General features: G+C 23.7%; 1 long non-coding RNA gene across 6 annotated transcripts; it reads right to left on the reverse strand.

Annotated features, from left to right (window-relative positions):
- Positions 1-624: 624 nt before the first annotated feature.
- On the reverse strand, positions 625-8,572 carry LOC135931134 (uncharacterized). Of its 6 annotated transcripts, none has more exons than XR_010572952.1 (10): positions 8,500-8,562; positions 6,497-6,559; positions 6,299-6,425; positions 6,184-6,233; positions 6,069-6,131; positions 5,897-6,016; positions 5,201-5,847; positions 5,082-5,159; positions 4,963-5,040; positions 4,385-4,921 (listed from the first exon to the last, which is right to left on the reverse strand). It is a non-coding gene; the product is annotated as an uncharacterized LOC135931134 (long non-coding RNA). The 6 variants fall into 6 exon arrangements; XR_010572955.1 differs by having other exon boundaries at positions 4,387-4,921; positions 5,082-5,309; positions 5,689-5,847; XR_010572951.1 differs by lacking the exon at positions 4,385-4,921 and adding an exon at positions 625-800 and having other exon boundaries at positions 5,082-5,847.
- Positions 8,573-9,546: the final 974 nt, after the last annotated feature.

Consider the following 9,546-nt stretch of genomic DNA (forward strand, 5'->3'; position numbering starts at 1 on the left):
TTTAAAAATATTTTTTTAGTTTTTCTAGCGCTTGCTACTTCCCTTTTTATTTATATTCAACGCTTTCGTCGCTACATTATTTTTGAACACTTTAATTAAAAATTCTCGCTCTCGTTAAAACTTTGGCTTCTACCAAATTAATTCATTTTAGAGCACCATTATGCCGTTCTCTTTATTTATCACCGCACTATTCCATGAAATCTCCAAATATTTGTCTCGCAAGATGATTTTGAATATTTTATACCCCACAAAGTACAACTCATTTCTAATCTAGAAACTAATCATTTCACTCTTATTACATCCCTCGTCGTTTTTTAAACCAAAATTTATTATCTCTTCACACATTGGTCACAAACAAAATTGTTTATCTCTGCAAAAAATTATACATTCATATAAATTGAAATCTCTTTCCCCTTCGAGCATTAACTTTCGGCACTACTCTGAATTTCAATACTTATACATTTTCACTCCCACATTTATATATTTCTGTATTAATATCAAGCTCTCCCACAATTTTACTATGAGCGTTTTGAGCTCTCTATATAATTTATTTCTTTGACTCCAAAATAATTTAACACAGCATTTGTACACTTTATTTTCAATAATTATTAATTAAACAAATCAAAAATTCCAACAATATATTTTTTAAAACTAAATTTCATTTAAAACAATTATTGATCACAGATGATCCAAAAAAGGCCATATCAATCAAAATTTGTCGATCCAAATGTATATTTATACATGGGTCATTAAGCCCCGCCGACAAAACCATTTCTCTTCTTTTAATTATACATTAATACCTAGAATATAGATAGAGTATTATAATTTTAATAAATAATATTAAAATAATAAAAAATATATTAAAAATGAAATATATTATTTAGATTATAGAGAGAAATGTTATGCAAGCTTTAGATTTTGATCATAGGTGGCACAGTGGGTTGAACATCTAAAACAAAATCTCGAGGCTTACATAATCTGGATAAAATATTGAGTTAGCCGTGTTTATTAAAATGAGCTGTTTAACAACACTATCATTTTGTATAATAACAATGAACCAATTTTAAAAGATAAAATATATTTTTTATTATATAAATAATATATAGATAGAGCCTATAACTAGCCAAGATGCTAGTACAAGTGACTTATCACAAATTTCTGATATATCTACATCAAGTAATTTAAATATTTCGAATATATTCAAAATGACTCCGACGAAATCTCGTCGGAAATGTATATACTGCAATACACATTATAGTTTAAATACAGCCACAAGTACGTATTTTTAAAATTTAATATACAATTATAATATATATTTTTAGCAAATTTAAAACGACATATTTCTATATCCCATTCTCATCTAAGAATAGAAAATAAAAATAAAAAAATTAATTCTTTAGTAGGAATAAGGAAATTACTTCCTCATGAAAATACGCAATTAAACAAATTGATTATAAGATATATAATAAAAAATAACATCTCATTTAATAAAATAGAATCTCCATTTTTCCGAGATATTTTCTCATTTATATTTAAAAATGAGAAGATTTGGTGCAGACAAACTGCTGCCTGCTATGTAAAAGATTTATATCATAAATCTAAAAATAAAATTATTAAAGACCTTAAACAGGTAAATAGTAAAATCAGCCTGACAACTGACTTATGGACAGGAATAAATTCCTTCTCATATTTATCAATAACAATACATTATATTGATAATGATTGGAAATTTGTTAATCTCCTACTTGATTTAATTGAATTACCTCACCCACATACGGGGACAGAAATATCACAATCTATCCAAGCTTCTCTCGAATCATTTAAAATTCATGATAAAGTTATGGCGGTTACTCATGATAATGCTAAAAACATGTTAGCAGCATCGCGTATATTGAGTGAAACTTATACAGAGTTATATGGTTCATCTTTGTATAACCATAGGTGTCTTGCTCACATAATAAATATTATTGTGGGTGAGGGAATGATTGTTTTGAATGATAAATTAGAAAAAATAAATAAATTTGTCAAAAAATTGCACACATCACCAAAATATATGAAAGAATTTTTAGACATAACTGGAGGTATACGCATACCACTTGATGTCGTAACTAGATGGAATTCTAAATTTTTGATGATATCCTCTATTAACAAAGTAATTATGTTTACTTTTTATGTTTAATATTTTTTTTATAGAATTTAGATGCAGTCAATAAATTGGGGAAAAAAGGGAGCCACCAAGATGGCCAATTATTTATAAATAATGAAGAATCAATTTTTTTAAAAGATGTAGAGGATTTTTTAAAACCCTTTTACAAGATTACTTTAGAAGCTTCATCAGCTACAAATACAACCATTGGCTCATCTGTATTATTCATAAACTGCATTGAAAATATTTTAAATGATTATATTACTGGTGATACCGTATTGAAAAATACAGCGGAGGTGATGTTAACAAAATGTCAAAAATATATTAAACATATGACATCAATTTCCAATTTTATATCAAGTATATTGGACCCTAAAACAAAGCAGAAATTTTTACCTAAATTTATAAATAAATCGGAATTTTTTCATCAATTTAAAACTTTATATACGAAATATAACAACACATCAAAGTCATCAGCCTCTGAAAATGATATCTTGGATAATGAGGCATTACCATTTTCTGTAAGCATGCATAACATTCTAAGAAAGTAAATATATGATTACATATATATATATATATTTATTATTTAGGGGTGCGTTACAAAATGATCCATTGACCGACGAAATATCGCTTTATTTAAGAGAAGATGTAGCAAGTCCAATAACAAATGTATTAGAATGGTGGTCGAATAATAAAAATTCATATCCTAATTTATCTTTAATGGCTAAAGATTTCTTAGCTCAACAAACCACGAGTGTTGCTAGCGAAAGAATCTTTAGTAAGGCAGTCGAATGTATAACTAAAAAGAGAAATAAAATGTCGTCAACAACACTCAAACATTGCATATCTCTAAATTGTTGGGAAGTTGATATTGAATAAAAATTTATTTTTTAAATGTATATGGCAGTAGTATTATAATGTAACTTATTAATTATATAATAATGGTTTACATAAAAAAGCGCAAATATTCTTTATATTGTTTTTCAATATATAAAATTTAAATATTCGTATATTAATAAAATACCATAAATTCATGTGTTAATTTTTGTTATTGAACTCGTCATTACCAGATAAGTCCTATTTTTTAAAATATTCTTGAGTCATAAATAAATTTTTAAATGAGAATTATCAGCTTATGAATTAATTTACTAAAATATTTTTAATATTCATTATCATCTTTATTAAAAAAACACTGAAAAGTTTTTAAAGGAGATTTATCAGCAACTTAATTAATTTTTCGTAACTTTAGTAAAGGTGATAGACAATAACCTTGAAGCAATATTTATTGATTGATTGTCCGAAAAATAGATGAAATGTTATAATATAAGGCATTTTCAATCATGGAAAAAGATTGTGAAATGAAATTGTAAATAATTTTCATATGTTTTTTTTTCGTCTTGCCTTTCTTTCTTTCTCTGGCTCATAGGAAATTTAAATATGCCTATTCTTTAAATTTTTTAAGTATCTAATAAAAAAATGAATCAGTTTCATCGATACAACACCACTACAAAAATCTCAGTATATAGAAAGGATAAAAGAATTTACGATTGAAATTAATTATGATCAAAATATTTATGGTATTATAAAATAATATTTATTAATATTAATTAAATTATAGTTATTATGCAAAAGAAATTAATGGTGCCAGATAGGCGCTAAAATTATTTAAAATAAGAAATAAAATCTTAAAATGTGATGAATTATTCAATTTAGGCAAATAAATAAACAAAACAACTTATAAAAATAAGGAAAAATATATGAAAATTTCAGAATATACTATTTTTTAAATTAAATTTTATTTTTTGATTTTAAAAACATAATAATTGAAAAATCATTTTTCTAAAATTAAGGTATGATATGGTTATTTATTGAATTAATTCATATATCAATTTTCACGTGGAACCAGATACTGGATTAAGAATAAAAAAAATGAATTAGAAGTTGCAATCATCAGATAATTCCGATGATCGATCATAATCACTCTTATCTAGGTTTGATTTTGAACCTCAAATATCAATATTGAAAAAGATATTTTTGTATAATTTATTTTCTAGGTTTTCAAAGATATTTTATTTATTTTAAACATTTATAAGTTTAAAAAAAATCAATTGATAGTTAAATATATATATCATATTGAATCCTTTAAATAAATTGTAATTTACACCCTTCTTTTGTGTGATATAATCTTGACTTCATTTATAATTGAATTTTCTTTGCTTTTGGGAAAAAGTGTAAAATTAAATTTTAATCCACGTCGATGTTAGTTACATACAAAAAAATCCAAAAAGTATTTTTAATCTAATTACCTTCTCTCAACATTAATATCCAAAAAAGTAATCGGTACTTTAGTATTAAAAATGAAGCATATATTTTTTAATGTTTACCTAATAAATTTTAAATAACTAATAAAAGTTTAAATTTTTAAATCGGTCCGTTATCACTTTTAAAATTAGATGGAAGGGCGTAAGCTAAATCCTAGCTCGTTTCAGCAATGATTCTAAAGATCTTAAAATTAACGAATATATTAATTGTCATATGTCACATCCTCATTTAAATTTCAAATTAACATGTTTACAATTTATTTTACTCTGTTACTTCAAAAAAGTTAAAAAAATAATGATTATGAGAATTATCACTAGTCTATGGTATATCTTCACTGAAATTTTAATATAACATGTTTACAATATATATTTTTACACATTTGCTTCAAAAAATTTCAAAAAAACATATAAATGACGATTATGACAATTGTCACTTTTCTATGGTATATCTTCACTGAAATTTTAATATAAAATGTTTACAATATATATTTTTACCCATTTGCTTCAAAAAATTTCAAAAAAACATATAAATGACGATTATGACAATTGTCACTTTTCTATGGTACATCTTCACTGAAATTTAAATATAACATGTTTACAATATATATTTTTACCCATTTGCTTCAAAAAATTTCAAAAAAACCTATAAATGACGATTGTGACAATTGTCACTTTTCTATGGTACATCTTCACTGAAATTTAAATATAACATGTTTACAATATATATTTTTACCCATATGCTTCAAAAAAACTTAAAAATGACGATTATGACAATTGTCACTTTTCTATGGTACATCTTCACTGAAATTTTGATTCAACATGTTTACAATATATATACCTTGCTTTAAAATAATTTAAAAAAAGTTCAAAAATAACAATTTATAATTTTAACCTGTTCCTTCAAAGAAAAATAAATTCAAAAAATATTAAAAATAACTTATATATAACTCATATAGTTATTTTAATGACAAATTCTCACTTTACTTCTTTTTGTTTATCTTCTCTGATTAGTCGACTAAATTAGTCGCTTTTAGTCGACTAATTAGTCGTTTTTAGTCGACTAATTAGTCGTTTTTAGTCGACTAATTAGTCTTTTTTAGTCGACTAATTAGTCGTTTTAGTCGACTAATCGACTAATTTAGTCGCTAAAGTTTTTAGTCGATTTCCTCGACTACGACTATTAGTCTTAGTCGGAAGAAATCAACTAATTAACAACACTACCCGAAGCAATATAAGCACCATCAAATATGCATTTAGCATGACAATCAGCTACTCTACAACGATATTTTATAATGTCCCTATTTTGACAGTGAAATCTATATAGATAGTTCTGAAATAAGAGTAACATTTTCCCCTTTTGGCTTTTGACAAAACGAGCCTCTAGTTAATTAAAAATAATATTAATGCAATTTATTATAATTATTTTTACCATAAATATTTGAATTTAAGTCTAATAAGACTTGGGCTATGTCAAGAGGGGAATCTAGATTTGTGTCAGGCACTATGGGAGAAACTTGTGCTTCCAAATATGGAATACCATTGGATGAAACTAGATTATAAAGAAAATCGTCAAGTTAAGAATTTTTAAAATTTTTATTTACTTGAGATATCAGGCACTATGAGAGAAACTTGTGGTTCCAAATGTGGAATACCATTGGATGAAACTAGATTATAAAGAAAATTGTCAAATTAAGAATTTTGAAAATTTTTATTTACTTAAGATATCAGGCAAAATCACAGAATCTTGTGATTATGTTTATGGAAGACTAAGATGGGTGTTATTTTATTAAAAATAAAGATGTTTAAATATCTTAAATATTTATTTTATTACATTTACACTTCGCTGTGTGTTCTATCGTGATTATTATGTCCTTTAATGAGAGCTTAGCTCTACCAGAACAATTATCACGACAACTTAAGTGTATAAATTTTTTGTTGGCACTTTTTGTACTCGTACCCTAAATAAATTATTAAATGATTTCCTTTTTGAGTTTTCTTAAAAGTAAAAAAATATATAAAACAATATTACTTCAAATTTAATATTTTGAATCTTAAGGTAACATTCCAAATTATTGGCAACAGTGGCTATCATCTATAAATATTTGAATTATTTTTAAAAATTTATTAAGAATATATAAATCTATATTAAATCAGTGCTATTATAATTATTAGAGTAATACATATAAATTAAATTGTTACTGTTAACAATTGTAAAAATGGAATATCAAGATCACTCACAATGTCAAATATAGTATTGATAGTTTAAGCTTAATTGATTTATATTTTACAATCTTAATTAATTAAATATAATCATTTATTAATTGAAAATAAAATTAATCCAATTTAATGGTGTGATTTGTGTTGTCAAGTTTAATATCAATAATCAACTAAATCACTCTTTTTTAAATTTAAGCCTTTAAGAAAATTTCTAAAATTTAAATCAGTATCCAAAACTTCTTAGTGAAAACTCTAACTATATTTAATTAATACATCTTTATAAATTATATCATGATCATTAAGTTCAATATCAAAATTTAAGCCTCTAAGAAAATTTCTAAAATTTAAACCAGTATACAAAACTTCTTAGTCAAAGTCAGTATTCAAAACTTCTTAGTGAAAACTCTAACTATATTTAATTAATAAATCTTTATAAATTATATTATGATCATTAAGTTCAATATCAAAATTTAAGCCTTTACTAAAATTTAAACCAGCATACAAAACTTCTTAGTCAAAGTCAGTATTCAAAACTTTTGAGTGAAAACTCTAACTATATTTAATTAATACATCTTTATAAATTATATTATGATCATTAATTTCAATATCAAAATTTAAGCCTCTAAGAAAATTTCTAAAATTTAAACCAGTATACAAAACTTCTTAGTCAAAGTCAGTATTCAAAACTTCTTAGTCAAAGTCAGTATTCAAAACTTCTTAGTGAAAACTCTAACTATATTTAATTAATACATCTTTATAAATTATATTATGATCATTAAGTTCAATATCAAATCAGTATTCAAAACTTCTTAGTGAAAACTCTAACTATATTTAATTAATAAATCTTTATAAATTATATTATGATCATTAAGTTCAATATCAAAATTTAAGCCTTTACTAAAATTTAAACCAGCATACAAAACTTCTTAGTCAAAGTCAGTATTCAAAACTTTTGAGTGAAAACTCTAACTATATTTAATTAATACATCTTTATAAATTATATTATGATCATTAATTTCAATATCAAAATTTAAGCCTCTAAGAAAATTTCTAAAATTTAAACCAGTATACAAAACTTCTTAGTCAAAGTCAGTATTCAAAACTTCTTAGTCAAAGTCAGTATTCAAAACTTCTTAGTGAAAACTCTAATATATTTAATTAATACATCTTTATAAATTATATTATGATCATTAAGTTCAATATCAAATCAGTATTCAAAACTTCTTAGTAAAACTCTAACTATATTTAATTAATAAATCTTTATAAATTATATTATGATCATTAAGTTCAATATCAAAATTTAAGCCTTTACTAAAATTTAAACCAGCATACAAAACTTCTTAGTCAAAGTCAGTATTCAAAACTTTTGAGTGAAAATAACTATATTTAATTAATACATCTTTATAAATTATATTATGATCATTAAGTTCAATATCAAAATTTAAGCCTCTAAGAAAATTTCTAAAATTTAAACCAGTATACAAAACTTCTTAGTCAAAGTCAGTATTCAAAACTTCTTAGTGAAAACTCTAACTATATTTAATTAATACATCTTTATAAATTATATTATGATCATTAAGTTCAATATCAAAACTTCTTAGTAAAAACTCTAACTATATTTAATTAATACATCTTTATAAATTATATTATGATCATTAAGTTCAATATCAAATCAGTATTCAAAACTTCTTAGTGAAAACTCTAACTATATTTAATTAATACATCTTTATAAATTATATTATGATCATTTTCAATATCAAAATTTAAGCCTAAGAAAATTTCTAAAAAACCAGTATACAAAACTTTATATATTACTTGCACTTTTAATTTTTTATCGCTTCAGATATGGCGGCCATTTTTGAATATGTTATTTTGAAGACGTTTTAAAACATACTCAATTTATGCTATTTTGAGCAATGCTATTTAGTGGTCCACCGAAAGAAACAAGTAAAATTTTATTTCTACTTTAAAAAATAAAATAATAATAAATTATAATATGTATATCATCGACTGGTATATATATTGGTATTTGTAACAAAACATTTAAATTAATACTCAATAAATTATTTTACAAATTTGAATAAACAACACAATATGTAACAAAACATTTAAATTAATACTCAATTAATTATTTTACAAATTTGAATAAACAACACTATTAACAGTTGGATAATGCTAATATTCTAAGAATTTAATCTGTCTTGATTTCTTACCATTGTACACCATCTGCCTTGAAAGCAGGAATTTATCAGTGTAAATTTTATATGTTGAAACTTTAAAAATTAGCAGTAAACAATTTTACATTATATACATAATAGTAATACTATTGTAGATGGAGTTTGATTATTTTAAAATTTAAATAAATCTCTTGTAATTAAAATGCTAATATGTATTCATGTCATTAGCGTACGCAGCGGAAGAGGGAGGGCAGGGAAACAAATCCCCCCCAAGCCAAAAAATGCAGATGTCGGATAAATTTTTCAAAAATAAGTTGTATTATAATATTTAATCCATTCTCTTTCATTTTAAGTATATATTTAATTACATTTATTTATCACATTCATTTACTAAGTTATTTAACAATTAATTTCGATTTCAAGTTTTTATTGGCGTAATATTTGTCTATTTTATAGTCAAATAATAATTATGAACATAAGAAATTTTTTTAAACATATTGATGATGATGAAAATCCTAGTCATCTTACAAAAAAGCAAAAAAGTACAAATAATTTTATAACATTTCATAATTAGCCTAGAAGTAAGACATAAGCTTCTTAAAAAGGTAATAAAGATTCCTAAGATTAATATTCTATTTAATAATAGATTTATATTACACCCCTCAAATTTCACACAAACTTTATG

Source organism: Gordionus sp. m RMFG-2023, chromosome 1 (assembly GCF_954871325.1).
Source record: "Gordionus sp. m RMFG-2023 chromosome 1, tfGorSpeb1-WG-v2, whole genome shotgun sequence".
NCBI lineage: Eukaryota > Metazoa > Nematomorpha > Gordioida > Chordodea > Parachordodidae > Gordionus > Gordionus sp. m RMFG-2023.